Here is a 21,525-nt window from a genome sequence, read left to right as displayed (position 1 = left end):
GAAAGTTATAGAGTCCACAAACTATGGTATATACAGTAAAACCTTGAGATGAGCAATTTTTATTTTTTAATGTTAACTTGATATACGAGTGATGTCTTGCTATACGAGTAGCGTTGATTAGTATGATCACAATTTTAATGTAAAAAAGTAGAATGACACTCACAATTTTAAAAAGAATATCCAGTGTTAACTTAAGAAGTCTGGTGCTCACTCGTGTAAAGCCACTGGTTTATACAGTATGTGACCAGAGGTCTGGGGGCACTGGTGGCTCTCAGTACTTCCTGTAGAACTCAGAGACACTCCCAGGCAGGTGGGGCACACATTTGTAACACCCAGAAGTGACATCAACAGTTCCCCAGTGTCCCTGAGTGTCTCAGAGTTCTCCAGGAAGCGCTGGGAACCACCAGCACCTCCAGACCTCTGGCCATTAACTGTACACCAGCAGCTTTACGCGGATGGGCACCAGACTCTTTAAAGAGGAAGTAAACCCTCCTCTGCAACTTTTACCTATAGGTAAGGCTATGATAAGGCTTACCTATAGGTACTGTAAATATCTCCTAAACATGTACCGTTTAGGAGATATTTACCTTACATGCAGCCAGTGACATCCCTGGCGCATGTGCTCTGAAGGAACGACCGCTGGTGCTGTTCCTTCAGAGCCCCGTGCCGTGACCGTCGGCTCCCGCGCCTGACGTCACCGCGGCTCCAGCCAATCAGATGGTCGGATGCCGCGATCCCGGAAGACGGGCGACTGGACATGTCGCCTGTCATACAGGTAATCGGGCGGCACGGCGGGAGCTCGTTCTAAGGTAAATATTTCATAATGAGCTAGTATGCGATGCATACTAGCTCATTATGTGTTTCTCTTTCAGGTTGAAAAAAAAAATGTATGGGTTTGCAACCTCTTTAACTTTGGTTATTGTTTTTGACATTGTGAGCGTCATTCCACATTTTTTACATTAAAACTGTGATCATACTAAAGTACACTTAGATGGCGCTGCTCTTTTTGTTCTTTGTGTCACATGATTAGGAATTTTCAACAGAAACAACCCTTGTTACATGATTTTTATATAAATACTAAATGGTTGTGGAACGAATCATCAGAGTTTCTATTATTTCTTATGGGGAAGTTTGCTTTGATATACGAGTGCTTTGGATTACAAGCATGTTTCCAGAACAAATTATGCTCACAATCCAAGGATTTACTGTATAAAGTATCTGAAAATTGATCAATCCTGATGTACTGACGTACTGTACATCTCATATAATTTATTGAGGCCCAAAAATATAAGGACAGTACATATGTCACCCAAATTACCCGTTTCTGGAAAGTAGACAGTCCAAGGTATTTAGTAAGAAGCATTGCAAGTTTTTGAACTTAAAAAAGAAATTACAAAAAAAAACAAAAATTTATATATTTTTTTCTTGTTTTATTTTTGTTTTTACACACAGAGACCAGATCAATACAGTGTTACCATAGTAACACTGTACTACAATGGGGAGGTGATAAGGATCTTTTTTTTACACACTATGATTGCTTATATCTTAAAATTTTACAGTTACTGTATAAGCAAACATTTTTTTTTTCAGAATAAAAACTATTCATTCAGTGTTTAGTATTGTGATTAGCTGTGATTGGCCACAGCTAATCACATGGTACAGATGGGCTGTGATTGGCCCTGTCTGTACCATGTGATCACTGTGACCAATCACAGTAGTACAAAATGAAAGGCATAAATCAAAGCCTTTCATTGTGTACAATTGCCATATAATCCACTGTGATTGGCCACGGTGATCACATGGTACCGGCAGTGGGCCAGTACAGTGATCTGTCATCGGCTGTGTCTGATATACACAGCGGGTGACAGATCACGCTGGAGATTGGCCCATGGAATGTGTACGAGGTGCAGTCCTGGGAGGACATTGTATTATATCCTCCCAGAATAACAGATATTGTAGAATACAACACTAATGATTGTTTGATATGTTTTTTTGTTAATACAGAAGAACACAATCTGTTCCCAGAAGTTTCCAAGATCTGTATGGGATTGAACAAAAGATTGAAATGGAAAAATCATTATGGACATGGTGATGTATAATCTTTGTGCACAATGTGATGAACACACTATAAATGTTATCTAAAATGTAATTTTAACCATGGTGAATTATTGACAAATTGTGATGGACATCCTTTAATGAAAATCCACGTGGTGAATGGTGATAATGAATTAATTAAATATTATGAGCTTGTTAATTATGGGTAGAAAAGAGTGCACTCTCATTAAACAACATGGCCAAATGTTTTGTCTGGAAAGTGTTTTGAATATGTGTTTTGTGCTAACCATTTGTTTATTTCTAGGTGGGAAATGTAATGGTAACCCACTACCCTTAATTTTGTTTATATCTAGTACTAAACAGCATCAATCCACCTATCTGGTATAGTTTGATGTCCAAGAACTACTGTAAAGACAAAGATTACAGCATACATTGACAACTTGCATCATCTTAATTGTTGATATTTTCTATGTTTATGTGAATGTAATGACAGTTTTTGTTAGAATTGATTGCAAAACAGAGCAGCTAATAATTTTGATGTTGCATAATGGGTATTCAAGTATTTTTTCTGATTAAGTTGGATTTGAAACAATAGAGAAAAACAATAGCGTCTGATCAATAGTAATATTTTGGTTCAATTTGGAGTGGTTTACATATTTTTAATGATTTGGCGGGTATAAGAATATCCAAACATAATGTGGTTGTATGTCTTTCTGTATTGTCCCTTCCAGTGTATATTTAGCTTGATTTATAGCAGCATCTACTTTAGTATATTCTGCCATAATCATTGTAGTGGCCTGTGAGGAGGAATCACTTTTGGAGTGCGAAAACGTTTTGAAAACAGAATCCACAGGATGTGCACAGTTCAGGAAGAGAACAGGTGATACTAAAATTTAAAGGTTTTACACACAACTGGTGTCAAAGATAATCATGATTACTGCATTTGTTGCACATTTTAAAGCAAGTCCTTCAAAATAAGGTGATGTAAATAATTGATATACACTTTGTTACACTCAGCGATCCTTTGGCCACCATGTTTGGTACACTTGATTCAATTTTATTGATAAACAATTGTGAAATGAGATAGGTTCCCTCATAAGGTTTTCCTCATTTCTCCCTGATTGCTTGGGTTTAGGACTGGGATGTAGAGTATGGTGACACAATTTTTATGCACATACTGGGGTCAGTGTAGACCAGAGCCAGTTAGTCTGCCAGAATATCTTAACAGTGTGGGAGGAGACCGGAGTACACAGAGGAAACACGCACATTAGGTAGTTTGAGTTTGGCCTATAGCTGAACACGGTTTTGTTTAGATACAAAGTAGTGGGTGATGTTCTTGTACCAATATTTCACCCTGAACAAATAAAGCTGAGTTTACCTTTTAGTGTTAGGCCAGGTCACTAGGGATCATGGATTTAACTGTTCAGAAATCTTTGAGGGGCTATATGGGCATTGTTGTTAGTTATGGAATGTTGGACAGACAGTCTTGGTAACACACCTGCCTTGACGTCAACCACAAGCATATTGGAGAAAGGAGACAAACGCTTTTGACAGCAGCAACCGTCTATAAAGACTTTGCCACTGATCTGCAACTGAACTGTTGGTGCAATGTCCACCTGTTCTGGTGGTCAATTAGCTGAACCGTTCCATCTGCTATCATGGTCAAGTACCTGAATTGTTCTGATGGTGAAGTACCTGAACTGTTTTATCTGTTCTGATGGTCTAGTGCCTGAACAGTCTGTAAAGTTCTGCATACCATGGTGGTTATGTACCGGAGTCCGGAGGATATGGACTTTGTATTCTACAGTTCTTTCAGTTCTACTGCATTGCAATTATTGTGCTGCAGCTGCGATCTGATCACTGGATATCAAAGACTCTACTGTGCATCACCAGGTATGGATGACTTTGGAAAGTTTCTACGCTTTGAAACTCTTGGAGAATAAAGTTGGATGTTCATACCCGCTCACTCCTGTTCTTTCGAAAGGAAAAGTTTGGTGTTCTTCAGTTAGTCCAACATATAGTTTTTTTAATAATTTTTGAACTTTGGATGTTTTTATATTTTTCATCCCTAACATAGCGGAATGAGATTTTCTGTGCAGATAAATCAGACAGGGAAAAAGATAGTAGGTATCTACACTTTAGATAGATACATTTTAGTTCCCCCATTCTCTATTTAGGATAAACCAGGGGGTGGGAGAATTATTCTTTTTGTTTACACATATCAGAGGCTTTGTGACATGTTGCCTTTATGTAAAGTTGGAGGCATTATATGATATTTGTGAGCCAGGGGGTGGAGTGTTGGGGAAATTGCATATTTCCTTATTAACCACTTTAAGACTGGAGGATTTTCCTGCTTAATGTCCAGGCCACATTTTTCAACTTGGCACTGCACAAATTTAACTAACAATTGCACGGTCATGCAACGCTGTACTCAAACGAAATTTACGTACTTTTTTCCCCACAAACAGAGCTTTCTTTTGGTGGTATTTGATCACCTCTGCACTTTTCATTTTTTGTGATATTAATAAAAAAACGAGCGAAAATTTTGCGAAAAATTGACATTTTCTACTTTGACAGTTAAAAAATATCCAATATATTAAATTTTTGTCATATATATAAAATGTATTTAGCTACATGTCTTTGACAAAAAAATTCTCAATGAGTGTATTTTTAACCACTTTAAGACCGGAAGATTTTACCCCATTCCTCACCAGGCCATATTTTGCAATTCGGCACTGCGTTATTTTAACGGACAATTGCGCGATCGTGCGACAATGTACCCAAATTAAATTATGTCCTTTTTTTCCCCACAAATAGAGATTTCTTTTGGTGGTATTTGATCACCTGTGCGATTTTTAATTTTTGAAAAAAAGAGCAACAATTTTGAAATAAAAAACAATATTTTTTTTCACATTCTGATATATAACATTCCCCAAAAAAATTTACAAATCAAAATTTTTTAACATTTTAGGCCAATTTGTTTTCTGCTACATATTTTTGGTAAAAAAAATCACAATAAGCGTATTTTGATTGGTTTGCGCAAAAGGTATCGCATTTACTAACTACGGGAAAGATTTGCCATTTTTATTGTTTATTTATTTTTTACTAGTAATGGCGGTGATCTGCGATTTTTTTTTGGGGGGACTGCGACATTGCGGGCAGACAGATCGGACCCCTAACTGACATTTTTGACACTTTTGGGGGGGACCAGTGACATTACTACAGTAATCAGTGCTATAAATATGCACTATTACTGTAATAAGGACACTGGCTGGGAAGGGGTTAACACTGTTGGTGATCAAGGGGTTAAATGTATGCCTCATGCATACTGACGTGTGTGGGGGGAGGAGGTTGTGTGACACAGACACAGATCACAGGTTCAGCTATGCTGAATCCTGTAAACTGTCCCTGCCTGTCACAGAGGAGATCCGCCCGCTTTGTTTACACAAGCAGGCGGATTTCCTCAGTCTTTCCCCCGGCGATCGGGGAAGAGAGGCGGGGATCACCGCCTCTCCTCCCCTGGCCCGATTCCTGCTGTGTCTAAACACAGCGGGAGTGAGCCTCTGGCGGCGCGCGGTGCAGAGAGAGGGAGGTATTTGGCGAAGTAGGTCTACGTCGCCAGACCCAGCCTAGCCGCTCTGCCGCAGTAGCAGCAACGTGAGCGGTCAACAAGTGGTTAATAAAGTGGCTCACAAATGCATTCTAGGCCTCCAAATTCTAGTCAAGGAGCCATATAAGGACATAAGCATAGCTTTACCATATACCAAAGGAATGTTATTGTTAACTGGTCAAGTCCTTGAGGGGTCAGATTGCAAATGGAGTTGGCTTGGGGGTGGTATATTCCTTATACACAGGTCTAAATACCACTGCCCAAACTTCTAAGAGTTTAGTCCCATCTCCAGAGGAGCATCATGTAACATGCAAGCATCTGGTTTGATTACCTGTCCACGCCTTAAAGGGGGACTCAAGCAACTTTAGTTAAGCATTCTTGTCATATTTTATTTCTCTCTATCTGTATCTGTGATTACTTTTAATAAATGTTATACTTTTAAGTATCTGTGTGATCTCTCTTTGCACATATCGAACACAACCCCAAAAATGTGATGAAACAACCGCACACTAGTGTGTTATAACATACTGTAACTACCTTTCAAGCAAAACCCTCCAGCGGCATGCTGTTACTGCTGCCCAGGCTTCCATTTTCCCCATGGTCATCCTTTTAAATTCATAGACTCTGGCCATTTGAATGGCATGACCCTCGATGATGTCATTTTTGCACATGCACACAGGAGTGATGGCCATGGCATGGCGCTCTGCATGCTATTACATACTGTGCTCCCTGAATGCAGAGCATCATTCTACATGTGCAGATGGCATTATTGGCTATTGAGATATTTATTGTACCTACAGTTAAGCCTAATTGTAAGCTTACCTGAAGGTAAAAGTTAAGATACAGAGGTTGATTTACTAAAACTGAAGAGTACAAAAATCTGGTGCAGCTCTGCATAGAAACCAGTCAGCTTCCAGTTTTTTTTTTTTTTTTTTTGGTTAAAGCTTAATTGAACAAGCTGAAGTTAGAAGCTGATTGGCTGTCACGCACAGGTGCAGCTGATTTTGCACTCTTCAGTTTTATTAAATAAACCCCACAGTGTTTTCTACCAACCAGGTAAACAAAGACATTATTATACAAGAATATTATTATACTGGTTACATAACCCATTTCAAATTTCTAAAGAAATTAGCATGAATAAAGAGAATCTGGTAGTTTGCCCACTCAAATACTTACCTATTGATACCCACCTTCCCTGTGACCCTCTGCTAAGCTTATAATCCTGTATAAACTCCATGTCAAATTAGAGCTTACATAGGGTTTATTTCCTCCTCCCCCATCCTCCCATCAGATGACAGTGATTGTACTTGGCTATTTCCTGGTTAGACCCGTGCACTAAATCCTGAAAGGAGGTCACAAACTTCCTTATATATATATATATATATATATATATATATATATATATATATATAAAAGGACCCTCCCACTATGAAAACCTAACATGTGTAAACAGTAGAAAAAAACAAATATATATACATACAATATCAAAGTCCAAAAACGAATAGAAGTCCATCGTATTGGTGAAAATTATTGCAGTTCCATCAATTAAAGTGCTGAAGTGCAAAATGCTGTAAACAAAATTGGTGCAGTCCGTGCTCCCCTCCTATGTGCCCATTTACTCACCAGCTGCATAGACAACCATAACAGAAGTCATGTGCACTTTGCAAAACATCTCAGATGCTGGGATTAATAGTCCTCCAATGGAGCTCCTTCTTTGTTGATGCAGATTCCCTTCATGTATAGTATATAGTATAATGCCAGAAAAGAGGAGGAATACATAGTGTAATTCCGTTTATTAAAATTATACTAAAAAACACAGTATTGCACTCACTTTTGTACAAGGTAAAACAAGCATAAAAACTGGAAGTACGCTGCCACTTGCGTGTTACCAGCCAGATCTGATGTCCCCATCCGCAGTCTACTGATGCATTTTGTCCCTCCCACAGGACGTTATCAAAGGCTAGCCTTTGAAAACGTCCTGGGGGAGGGAGGAAACTGTTTGATGTGGTATATGGAAGGAGACAGCACAAGCCATTACTGTACAGAAGCCATGCTTTACTGAAGTAATCCAACAGGAACAGGAACAGGAAACACAACACAGGAAGTAGTGCAACAGAGATGCACCATAGAGTTGCATTTAAAGAAACATATCATCCATAACATTTTCGTATAATGCAAAAATGGCCACTCACCAGAACCCAATGCTTACTCACTCTCGTGAACAAGCAGAAATCACATTATGGTATAAGGTCCAGTGAAGAATGCACTTCCAATTGTTCAGTCCTCAAACACCGGAGCCCCAGTACATGTAGGAGAACAAATAACAGCCTTCACTAGTGCAATATTGCATAAACAATTTATTCATATAAAGTACATGAGACAATTGCACTCACTTGTAACGCATGAAAATCAGGCACATCATAAACACAGTCAGTGAGGAGAGCAGCCGTAGTGCACGAGTCTTGGCTCCACGCCAAGGCAGGGAACGCTGGAAGCTTCTGTCACCGGGGATACAATTGCAGGGTACGCCGCCTGGCCACGCCCCTGGGAGCCAAGACTCGTGCACTACAGCTACTCTCCTCACTGACTCTGTTTATGATGTGCTTGATTTTCATGGGTTACAAGTGAGTGCAATTGTCTCATGTACTTTATATGAATAAATTGTTTATGCAATATTGCACTGGGGCTCCAGTGTTTGAGGACTGAGCAATTGGAAGTGGATTCTTCACTGGACCTTATACCATAATGTGATTTCTACTTGTTCACGAGAGTGAGTAAGCATTGGGTTCTGGTGAGTGGCCATTTTTGCATTATTCCTGGCACTTGGTGGTGGAGAATGAGGTGATCCCTTCCTATACCGCACTCCTATCGGGACTCTATAATTGGAATGCACATCAATTTGCTTATACCCTGAGTTGGAGGACTGTGGGACTTTTTTGGATTTTAGATATTTCCTGGGATCTGCACGATCTTTTATAATAATGATGATTTAATATTGTTATATTTTTTTGCGCTACTATTATTTGTATACAGTGGGTCTTGCCTTCTTGATCAAATATTATCTTATGTACTTTTTGTTTCAAGTAGCTGCATCCATTATTTAGTACTGTGTTATCTCCTTAAGCGCATTGGTCTCGTCATTTGGTGTAATACACACTGTGAGATTTTTATTTATTAAAAATCAGCGGCTATCACAGACCTTCACCACGATATCCATGCCTTGACAGGCAGGCTGCATAAGGTAGAGAAGACCGCCTCACTACATGGCTCAGCCATTAGACAATTAAACCAGGCTGTGGATGCTCATACCTTACAAACATGTGATTTGCACCGCCATTTGGAGGACCTCGGCAACAGAGGTATTTGGAGGACCTCGACAACTTCCTGTATTGTACACCTTTAAACAATTCTTAATTAAAATCAATAGTTTAAAAAAAACAACACTTTTCTTATACCTTATTTGAAATTTTGACATTGTCTAAATAATTGACTTGTTCATCAAGAAATAATTGCTTCTATCATAAGACAAGAATTCGCTTGCAACAGTAGCATTTTGGTGATTTTACATTTTTTAAGAAAATTTAGAGCAGCCTTTTTTCTAATTTCACATTTTCTGTGGATTACTTGAACTTTCACCAAAGCTTAACTCAATTCCTTCATTTGCCTTTGCTAGAATTTTCCCTGTGCAACATTCACCAGCCAGGTTTGGAAGTATCTCTAAATGTGACCAACAGAAGGTGCTGAATAAGGGCAATATAATCATATTCACAATTTTGGTTAATAGAACCCTGTATTTGAAGCTATGCAAGACACCGCTAGGGATGAGTGAATTTGTCTGGGTTTGGTGTATGAATAGTTTCAGGAAACTTGCTCAAGTTTGAAAATGTTAGTTTTTGCAGCAAACCCTTTTGAAGTCTATTGGCAGCACATCTTCTTTTTCAGTTTTGGCCACTTTAAGTGCTAATAAGCAATATAATGTAAACAGAAAGCATGGAAAGCAGGGAGCTGCCATTTGTAGGTCTAATAAGAAAGGTAAACAAAAGGCATGGAACGCTACCATGGGTAACATGTAAGAAATGCCAACAATAAAAAAATAAATAAATACATTATTTCTCCTTAAACAGAATTGTTAGTGTTCCCTAAAAGTCCTAGCGCACATTGACAATATGGCTGATATGAACTCTCACTATAGAGAGCGGTCTGGGTTATCCATTATTTCAAATTATTAGCTCTTGTGACAAAACTGACAAAGGGTAAAGGTTAAGCACTGCATTATAGGTTGTTTCTTATTTCTACCGGTGAGCCAGAAGAGTTTTCAGCCAAAAGTTTATAATTCATGAAATTTGCAATCCCCAGGAATTTGCCGTGAACCCATGATAACAAACCAAATTCAATTAAAAAAGGAGTGCTTTTCTTTCATGAACATCCCCTCGGTATTGAGAACTGACCAGATGTAACTAGGATCCTTTTTCAAAATTTGCGTGATCAGAGGATATCTCTGACCTTCATAATAATTCAATCAATGAGATAAGAGAACAGGGAAAAATTGTAAATAAACTTTCCTGCTCCCTGCTACATTGTATTACCACCCACTGCCATTAGGGATGATCGAACTTTTGAAAAGTTCGGTTCGACCAGAACACCCGAACTTCACGAAAGTTCGGTTCGGATTTCAGAACCCCATTGAAATCAATGGGACCCGAACTTCTGTAATCAAAAAACACCATTTTTAAGCCCTAAACCCCAATAAATGCCCCTAAAAAGTGCCTAGGGTTCTGGGTCATGCCCCATTAACTATTAATCACACAAAAAAAAGTTCTTAAAAATTGTCATTTTTGATAAAAAAGCCAATTATTGAAAAATTAAAAAAAAAAAAAAAAGAGATTTTTTTGATTTTTACTTTGGATTTAGTATCTGGGGGGTCTAAAAGGTGTGCATGTGAAGTTTCAGCTCTGTAGCATGTCTAGAACCATGAAAAAAAAAAAGATAATTTTTCAGTAGAACAGGGATGTGGTTCGGGAGCCTCCTTTAACTTTAACACCTATATGATCTTTTTTTCTGGTTCTGGACATGCTACAGAGCTGAAACTTCACAGGTACACCTTTTAGACCCCCCAGACACAAAATCACACAAAAAAAGTTCTTAAAAATTGTCATTTTTGATAAAAAAGCCAATTATTGAAAAATTAAAAAAAAAAAAAAAAAAAAGAGATTTTTTGATTTTTACTTTGGATTTAGTATCTGGGGGGTCTAAAAGGTGTGCATGTGAAGTTTCAGGTCTGTAGCATGTCCAGAACCAGAAAAAAAAAGATCGTTTGTATTAGAAAACTTTAAGCACAGGAATATGGCTTCTCTGCTGTAACACCTTGCCGGTTTAATAGCAGGCATTTTTTTGGGTTCTTTGCAGTCAGGAAAAACATCTGAACTTGTGTATAGTAGTACTGTGCACAAGTTCTGATGTTTTGCCTGCCTCCAAAATTCCCCAAAAAATGCCAGCAAAAACACACCTGGGCATTTTTTTTTTTGACGCTAGCGTTTTTTTTTGGCATTTTTTGGGGTTCTTTTGAGGCAGGCAAAACATCTGAACATGTGTATAGGGGGGATATATAGACATATATGTCTGAATATATACCCCTAGACATATATAGGTGTGATAGTAGCAGAAATAAATGCTTGCGCTAATGAAATCATTTACAGTAATATATTTCTGCTACTATCACACCTATATATGTCTAGGGGTATATATTCAGACATATATGCCTATATATACACCCTATACACATGTTCAGATGTTTTGCCTGCCTCAAAAGAACCCCAAAAAATGCCAAAAAAAACGCTAGCGTCAAAAAAAAAAATGCCCAGGTGTGTTTTTGCTGGCATTTTTTGGGGATTTTGGAGGCAGGCAAAACATCAGAACTTGTGCACAGTACCACTATACACAAGTTCAGATGTTTTTCCTGACTGCAAAGAACCCAAAAAAATGCCTGCTATTAAACCGGCAAGGTGTTACAGCAGAGAAGCCATATTCCTGTGCTTAAAGTTTTCTAATACAAACGATCTTTTTTTTTTATGGTTCTGGACATGCTACAGAGCTGAAACTTCACATGTACACTTTTTAGACCCCCCAGATACTAAATCCAAAGTAAAAATCAAAAAATCTCTTTTTTTTTTTTTTTTTTTTTTTTTTTTAATTTTTCAATAATTGGCTTTTTTATCAAAAATGACAATTTTTAAGAACTTTTTTTGTGTGATTTTGTGTCTGGGGGGGTCTAAAAGGTGTACCTGTGAAGTTTCAGCTCTGTAGCATGTCCAGAACCCCAAAAAAAGATCATATAAGTGTAAAAGAGGGGTCCCACCATCCCTGCTCTACTGAAAAATTATCTTTTTTTCTGGTTCTGGACATGCTACAGAGCTGAAACTTCACAGGTACACTTTTTAGACCCCCCAGACACTAAATCCAAAAAAAGTCATGCCTGCCTCCAAAAATGCCCGATAAATGCAAGAAAAAGCGCCGTAGAGAAGCCGTATTCCTGTTCTAATAAAAATTATAAGAAAATGCTAATTTTTGGGGGGTTCTGGACATGCTACAGAGCTGAAACTTCACATGTACACTTTTTAGACCCCCCAGATACTAAATCCAAAGTAAAAATCAAAAAATCTCTTTTTTTTTTTTTTTTTTTTTTTAATTTTTCAATAATTGGCGTTTTTATCAAAAATGACAATTTTTAAGAACTTTTTTTGTGTGATTTTGTGTCTGGGGGGTCTAAAAGGTGTACCTGTGAAGTTTCAGCTCTGTAGCATGTCCAGAACCATAAAAAAAAAGATCGTTTGTATTAGAAAACTTTAAGCACAGGAATATGGCTTCTCTGCTGTAACACCTTGCCGGTTTAATAGCAGGCATTTTTTTGGGTTCTTTGCAGTCAGGAAAAACATCTGAACTTGTGTATAGTGGTACTGTGCACAAGTTCTGATGTTTTGCCTGCCTCCAAAACCCCCCAAAAAATGCCAGCAAAAACACACCTGGGCATTTTTTTTTTTGACGCTAGCGTTTTTTTTGGCATTTTTTGGGGTTCTTTTGAGGCAGGCAAAACATCTGAACTTGTGTATAGTGGTACTGTGCACAAGTTCTGATGTTTTGCCTGCCTCCAAAACCCCCCAAAAAATGCCAGCAAAAACACACCTGGGCATTTTTTTTTTTTTGACACTAGCGTTTTTTTGGCATTTTTTGGGGTTCTTTTGAGGCAGGCAAAACATCTGAACATGTGTATAGGGGGTATATATAGGCATATATGTCTGAATATATACCCCTAGACATATATAGGTGTGATAGTAGCAGAAATATATTACTGTAAATGATTTCATTAGCGCAAGCATTTATTTCTGCTACTATCACACCTATATATGTCTAGGGGTATATATTCAGACATATATGTCTATATATACCCCCTATACACATATTTAGATGTCATGTCTGACATCAAACATGTCCTCAAAAAAGCACTGGCAGTGGCAGCCCCTGCAGCATTAAAAAATGCTTGCTGGTGAGAAGCCACATACCTGTCCCGAAGCAGAGAAATGATCATTTCTCTATAGCGGTCACCCTGCTATGGAAGGGTTTTGTCACCCTGCCATAGCAGTCACTGTCAGTTAACCCTACACTACACTACGGTCCCCTGACACTTAACACTTTCCCTACAGAAACTAAATTTTTGAAGCTAACTTAAGTGTAAAGGAGCACTCTAACTACACTAGATATCCCTTTCCTCACACTAAAAATAGCTAAATGACACTTTTAAAGTAAAATTAACAGAACTGCTTCCACTCTCTTCCATGTCCAGTATAACAATGCTGGGAATATGGCGGGGGCGATCTTATATACTGGGGGGGCGTATTCACTAATGATTGGTCTAGGGACCCCCTAGTCACTCCAATCACATTCCTAGCATTCTCCTGCCCCCTCAATTGGCTTTTGCTAATGGTTCTGGTCCAATCACGGGCTTTTAAAGCCCATTTCCTGAAGCATTGCATTTTGGGTGGTTCTGGTTGCCGAATTCCGAACTTTTTGGGCAAAAAGTTCTAAATTCGGCCGAACCTCGAACACCCAATGTTCGGGCCGAACCGATGGTGGACCCGAACCGTTCGATCATCCCTAACTGCCATATCCCCAGCACTTACAACTGTAAGGAAAGAAGGAGATCTGCCTTACAGGCAGTCATAGTGAAAAGTAAAGTATAATAAACGATTAAAGTCAATAAAGTTATTATATAAATATTAAATATTAAAAATATAGATTGCGTTGTATTAGCTTACTTGGTTAGTTATTTAATTTGTTAATTTTTAGGTTAGTTAGCTAGTTAGTTGATTAGGTAATTTTTTAATTGAAGCAGATAAATTGGTTACTTGTGGGCCAATTTATGCCTTTTTTTAGACAGATTCACACAACTTTTACGCAAGATTTGCATTTTTATAATTGGATTCAATTGAAAAATGTATAAATCCTAGGTGAAAGTTGTGTGAACCCTGTGTGAAAACATTTATAAATAAAACCCTTAGTGAAAGGTTAAATAATAATTATGAGGATGTTTTTAATCACTGGAGAATTACAGTTGACCTCAAAACTTGATATTGAAAAATATCTAAGCCCTAGAGGTCTACAATACACACACTATCAACCATACAGCACTGGCATATGAATCAAAAAATATGTGTATTTGGGGATGTATTCCGGATAAATAGGATAAAATAATTTACTAAAAATATTGGGAATAGTATTAACTATAAAAAATGCCTAACACATTAAGCATACCGGAACTTTGACATGAAAGGGGTTGTAAAGTCAGAAGGTTTTTTATCCTAATGCATCAACCCCCCCAATACTTACCTGAGCCCCATCTCTATCCAGCAATGTCCAGGAGTGCTTAAACTGTCTGAGACTCTCTCTCTGGCACCAATGGCTCCTGTTCCTGTCAATCAAACTCAGTTAGCCAATTAGCAGAGAGATGGGGCGGGGTCGAACAGCAGCTCCATGTCTGAATACAGACACAGAGCTGCAGCTCAGCTTGGGTGCTCCCAAAGCAAGCTGCTTGCTGTGGTGGCACTCAACAGGAGGGAGGGGCAGGAGCTCCAGCCAGGGACCCAAGAAGAGGCGGATCCAGGATGCCCTGTGCAAAATCACTACACAGGGGAGGTTAGTATAATATGTTTTTTTATTTTAATAGAAAAAACAATGAGACTTTACAATCACTTTAAGCTGAACAATAGTAAAAAGTGTGAAAAGTATGGTCAGTCATTTTTCAAAAGAAACAAAAATATGTTATCTTTAGACCTCAAGAGTTCTCTCAAGACATGAAGCAAATATCTGAAAAGGCAGCTAAATATCTCTAAGTAAACAAATATCCCTGTGTACACCAGTGTAATAAACCAAATAAAGTGCTGCTGCTAAGATCTAGAAGTCTGCCACTCACTACAACGTACTAAAATATTTAACATTGAAAAGTGATCCAGCACCACACCTGTATCTAAATACACAGACAATTATATATATGTAAATTCCAAATCCATCAATGTGTAACAAATAAATAATCCCCCTATTCTGGGGAGACATAGGTTTACCTATATGTCACAGCAATAGACCTAGGAAAGTACTTGACACCGTACAGAGAGGTAGATAACAGCCTTAGGGGATGTGTCCCAACTATCCATTCATAAACTGCAGCCTTCAGCAGTAGTACTGCTGGATGGTTTTCTACATATATTACTTGTCTGTCGTGCACCAGCTTCCGGTGCACTCCAAAATGGTTGTATGAAGTTTTTTAACATGCAGTTGTTTTTATGGTAACCACTATGATGGGCCATATATTCTATTTCTGAACTTTCTATTGTGACATCTGCTGAGTGATACTGGGAGAAGATACACAGGGGGAGACAAGAGGATGATCAGATCCTATCCAGACATTTCCCTTAAAGGGACAAATGCTTTAGACCTATTAACCTTAGGTCAACATTAGACATGCGCACCTTGTTTTTGGTCTTAATAAAAATTCGGACACATTTTTGGTTATTCATGAAATAGTAATGAATTTCATTGAAGTTTGTTTAATCTGGTTTCATTTATTCATTTTCTAACAAATTCCAAATTTTCGGAAAGTTTCAAATCCGGATCGGTCAAAAAATGATTGACCGATCCGAATTCTATCTGAAGAATAGTTGGTTGTTAAGGAGCTGACAACTGATATGTACAGTAAACAAAGGAATGCTGGCAATAAAAAATTCACAAAAAAAAAAAAAAACAGCATGGGGTCCCTCCCAATCCATTCCAGGCTCTTCGGGTCTAGTATGGATTTTAAGTGGAACCCCCACAACAATTTTTTTTTAAAAATGGCATGGGCTCTGCCTCTTCTGCCCCATGTTGATTGGGACAAGGGCCTCTTCCCCACAGCCCTGGGCGGTGGTTATGGGGGTCTGCAGTTGGGGTGCTTATCCAAATCCGGAAGCCCCCTTTAACAATGGGGCCCCCAAATCCAGCCCCCCATGTGTACATAGTACCCCTACCCATTCACCAATAAAGTGTAGAAAGTAAGTATAGACACAACACGTTTTTGACAAGTCCTTTATTAAAATAATGTAGATTCATCATCAATCACTGCTCCTGTCATCTTCCTGCTACTCTATCTAACATTTCCTAAATAGCTGAGGAGCAGGGCCACCTGGCGATGTCACCGGGTGACCATACCTTCTTGTCATCGACTAAGGCATGCTGGGTTGATTAGGTCACAAGGGGTGGAGATGGCATTATCAGATGACTTCCCAGCCCACTCCTTAACAACCAGCTATTCTTTGCACAGAATTCAAATTGGTTGATTATTTTTTGACTGATCTGGATTCAAATCATTTCAATAATTTGGAATTTGTTAAAAAAATGTTTTGAAAGACTACAAAACAAATTAAGAAATGAATTAACCCAACAAATCAATAAAACAAAATTAGTAACATGCCAAATCTATCTGAAATTAATTTGTCTGTTCTGCACATGTCTAGTTAACATAGGAGGTGATCAGCCAATGGTGGTGGTTACACTTAAGAACAAGCATGATTTATGAGATTTTAGCACATTCACGCGGCCTTTTGTAATTTTAAAGTTTTTTTACTTATTTTCTTTTCATTTTTGGACTATTGGTTTTGTCTCCCTGGAAAAGGGGGATTATATATTTGTTACGCACTTGAAGGATTTGGGATTTATATTTATATAATTTTCTGTGTATTTAGATACAGGTGTGGCGGTAGATCACTTTTCAATTTTTTACCTGGGACGTGTCCCAGAAGATAGCAGGGAGGGAGGGGGAGAGGAAAACTTCTGCTCGAGCTGCCTAGGTGGCCCGAGTGGAAGTGGGAGTGGGTACCTGTCAAAACTAGGTACTCGCTCCCTCCTAAAAAAAAAACATGACATGCCAAATGTAGCATGTCAGGAGGTCAGGAGTACTTTTGGGTGGAACTCCGCTTTAAGGTTTGAAAGGAAAGATATTATTTAATGAGGCAGGGGGCAGGTTATACAATCTTATAACATAAAAAGGGTACAGAACAGATAGTGGTATAATCAAAAACATGTTGGCCTTAACCAAACCTTAACCATCTTAAACTTTAAATGTAACTTTTTTACTTAGGCTAAAACATCTTTGTGGTTGTAATTTTTTTTCCATCTTATAAAGTTTCAGGATTTTTTTGTGAATCAGAATACATTAACCAAATTAATCACATGAAATCATCAGCTGCTAAAGTATACACTACGGTTTTTGCCATAAAAGTAATAACAGTAGCTAAAGTTCAGTGCGCAAAACATTTTTTTTTAGTTTTGTTGATATTATATTAATTGTATAACATATTATGCCTCTAAAACATTTCATATGTCTTTTCCAAAGGCAGTCAATCAGATTATTGTCTTTCAAGGTTTAGAATGACATATGGTTTTGAGTAGCGCATCTGAATTTTAAGAAATTACTCTGGAATCAACTCTTCTCCATTCCTAATGACATAGAAAATACAATAGAAAACAATTTGTACTGTTACCTGAAATAGCTTTTTACATATAGTCTTTCACCTTTAGAATTTAATGAGCTGTCCAGACAGAGATGTGTTATTTACCCTTGACATAAATTCTAAGTCTCTTTATGACTTTAATGAGATGCACTGTAAAAGCATCATCAATTTATATTAGATATTCCCCTGTTCCCTTTACACACTGATTCCCAAACTAAGTAGCATCAGCCTCCATGAGTCTTAAAGCTAATTTTTATTGATGGGATGCATCATTAAATTAGCAAACAATGCACATAAGTTTCTCGTGACGGAAAACATAGACAAAAAAATAATGAGCAATTTGCTTTTACAGTACTAAAAAATAGATTACTGTCCTTTGTAATATTTTAAATGAAAACAGGAAAAAAAAATCCATACTTTTAAATTGGTTACTGTCAGCAGCTGGAAATTTGGATATTTTCAAACAATTCTTTGAAATTGGGAATGGACTGCTGACTTTTGAATACACAATTACACATAGCCTAATGTGCTATGAAAAAAAAAAAAGAAGTAGTTTATTCATTTAAATACTGTGAAAATATGATTTGAGTTTACAAAGTTTTTTATTCAAGACTTGTGGTTTGCCTAGCATATTATGTCATTTTTTTAACCTAAAGTCACAGGTCACTGGAGTTAAAGTGGCTGTAAAGCCACTTTGTTATCTTAATAGAATCCCCTGAGTTCCATTATGTTATGTGCTCCAGTGTATGCGCTTCAAAAAAAATGTGGGTTTAGGTATAAACCTACATAAAAATATGTAGGTTTATACCTCTTTTCTTTGAGCGCCACTCGGCGCTCATGTGACCGCTTACTGCGCTCCTCCCCAATCTGAGAACTGCAGCAGGAGGGGCTGAGAATCCCCCGCTGACATCACCCGGGAGAAAGGGAGGAGAGGATGAGAGTGGCGGGTGGTCACGAAATAAGGTATTTTGAAATAAAGTATAAACCTACATATTTTTTTATAAACCACTTACACTGGGGCACATAACATAATGGAAAACAGGGGATTCTATTAGGAGATCATCGTTATTATAGCAGCAGGAGGGGGGGGGGGCACTGACACTAGCTGACCGCCAGGGAGGGGCAGGAGAGAGGAGAGACAGCGGGCTGACAGAGGCACGTTACCTGACCATGGTATCAGTGTTCAGAAGCCATGATAATGGTAGTCAGTTTACAGAGGGGAGGGCAGCACCAGGCAGGATCAGCCAGGTATTTTAGATGATACAAAGGGACAAATTACACAGCACAAGCACTGTGCTGTTATTCAAGCTTTAACCAGTTCCTGATCGTTTACGTTATATATACTGCGGCAGGCTGGCTCGTACAGGCAAAATGACAATTGCCTAGGAGGAGCTAGGGGGCAAACGCATGCCAGTGGTGGCGTGCTCCCGCCCCCGATCGTCAGCAGGGAAGCTGAGGCATGAGTCAGGTGGCTCCGATTGCCGCCTGACACCCACGATCACTCCCCACAGAAAGAGAAGGATGGTCGGCTGTTGTAAACACAGCTGACCGTCCTTCTCCCTGAAATGATCACAGAGCTCATGTGATCCTTCTATATAGGATCACATGTCTCTGTGGTCATCTCAGAAGCCACGCCCCCACAGTTAGAATCACTCCCAAAGGGTCACATTTAACCCCTTGATCACCTATAACAGTGTTTCTCAACTCCAGTCCTCAGGGCACACTAACAGGCCAGGTTTGCAAGAAAACTGAAATACATCACAGGTGATATCATTTGCAGCTCAGTGATTGCATTATTCTAGTCTGCATCTCCACAAGGTAATACTTAAAATCTGGCCTGTTAGTGTGCCCTGAGGACCGGAGTTGAGAAACACTGACCTATACTGTTAACTCCTTGCCAGTGTCATTATTACAGTAAGAGTGTTTTTTTTAACACTGATTACTGTAGTAATGTCACTGGTACCCCCAAAAGTGTCAAAAATGTCAGTTAGGAGTCCTGATCTGTCAGCATTTTCAAAATTGTCGCTCTTTTTTTGTTTATAATGCAAAAAATAAAAATTGCACGGGTCATCAAATACCACCAAAAGAAATCTCTATTTCTGGGAAAAAAAGGACTTAAATGTCGTTTGGGTAGAGCATCACACGACCGCGCAATTGTCCATTAAATTAACGCAGTGCCGAATTGCAAAATAGGGCCTGGTCATTAAGGGGGCAAATCCTTCCGGTCTTAAAGTGGTTAAAGGAACAGGATCATTTTTCTTTTTTTCAGGGTTACAACTACTTTAACTTTTACATTTTCCAGATAATTACTTTATCAATGGCTCCTTAGTCTTTTTCAGCATATCATTTCTCATGGCTTTAGGCTAGGTTCACATATGTGTGTAATTGCACACATTCTAGACCAGCAGTCAAAATGCACTGGTCTTTAGCAGACACCATTTATTCTTAATGGCCACCCAAAGCATTGGCAAAACGCCAGAATTTTCACTTGTGCAAAACTGCATGGTGCCACACATAAGTGTGAACCTAGTCTTAGTGTAAATTGCAAGCCTCCCCATCATTACAGGAAGCAAGTGCTGAAATATGTAATCTAGAAGTAAGTGAAAAAAAAGATGTGATAGCAATAATAATATCTGTCAGGATATTTTAAACGATTAAATCATGGCTGAGGTAGAATCACTGATATTGTTATTGGAGGATGACTCAGCTTATTTCTTTGAGCACTATTCAGCATGTTGCCAACAGGTGCTTTAGATTGTATTAACTCAGTGCAGTCTCTTGTCAGACAAGAAGAGTGTAAACTGAATTTTGTTCAACCATTACTACAAACATTGTCAAATATATTGCACTCTGCCTCAGTCAGCTTGCACCAACCCCTTCCTGCTACTAGACACCAGCCTTCTCAAATATCTCTCTCTCCATCATCCACAGCAACCACAGTTGCAGCCCAGTATACCCTGTGTTGGAAGGCAACATTGCTACCAACTATATGTCAGTACACTGTTTCCACTCACTACACCTACCCTGTCTATAACCCTTGAAGATTACCTCTTCTCTGCGGCCTGCGGCAATCCCTCAGAAATGCTCCTGCTCCCTCTTTTTCACCATCCCTCAGCTTTTCCCTTCCATCAGCTGCTCCCCCTACTCACAGCCAAGCGTTCACATTCAGAACCTCAGTGGCTAAACCTAGAAATAAACAAATGTTTTTTTCAACTTGCACAATCCTGCCACTATCCAATCCTGCCTTCACGCCAGCCAATCTGCTCCAATCTGCTTCCACACCAGCTGACCTGCTCCAGTCTGCCTCCATGCAAGCCGATCTGCTCCTCTCTGATTTCACACCAGCCGGTCTGCTCCATTCTGCTTCCACACCAGCCAATCTGCTCCATTCTTCTTCAATGCCAGTCGATCTGCTCCAGTCTGATTTCACACCAGTCGATCTGCTCCAGTTTGATTCCACGCCAGCCGATCTGCTTCAGTCTGCTTCTACACCAGCCAATCTGATCCAGTCTGCTTCCATGCCAGCCAATCTGCTCCAGTCTGCTTCCACACTTGTCAATCTGCTCTAGTCTACCTCCACGACAGCCAATCTGCTCAAGCCTGCCTCTATGATTGCCAATAGGGTTATGCCCACTTCTGACAGTCCTGAACCTGATGACCCACCCAATCTTGCTGATTCTCTGCCTGCTGCCCAGCCCAATGGTCCTCTTCTTGCTTCCCAGCCTGACAGTCTACTGCCTGCTGCCCAGTCTGATGGTCTTCTGCCTGCTGCCTATCCTGACAATCTGATGCCTGCTGCCCAGCCTGACGATCTGGTCCCTGCTGCTG

Source organism: Pelophylax lessonae, assembly GCF_965119305.1.
Source record: "Pelophylax lessonae genome assembly, chromosome: 1".
Classification (NCBI taxonomy): domain Eukaryota; kingdom Metazoa; phylum Chordata; class Amphibia; order Anura; family Ranidae; genus Pelophylax; species Pelophylax lessonae.
The sequence above is the reverse complement of the archived record's forward strand: the minus strand, read 5'-3'. Positions refer to the sequence as shown.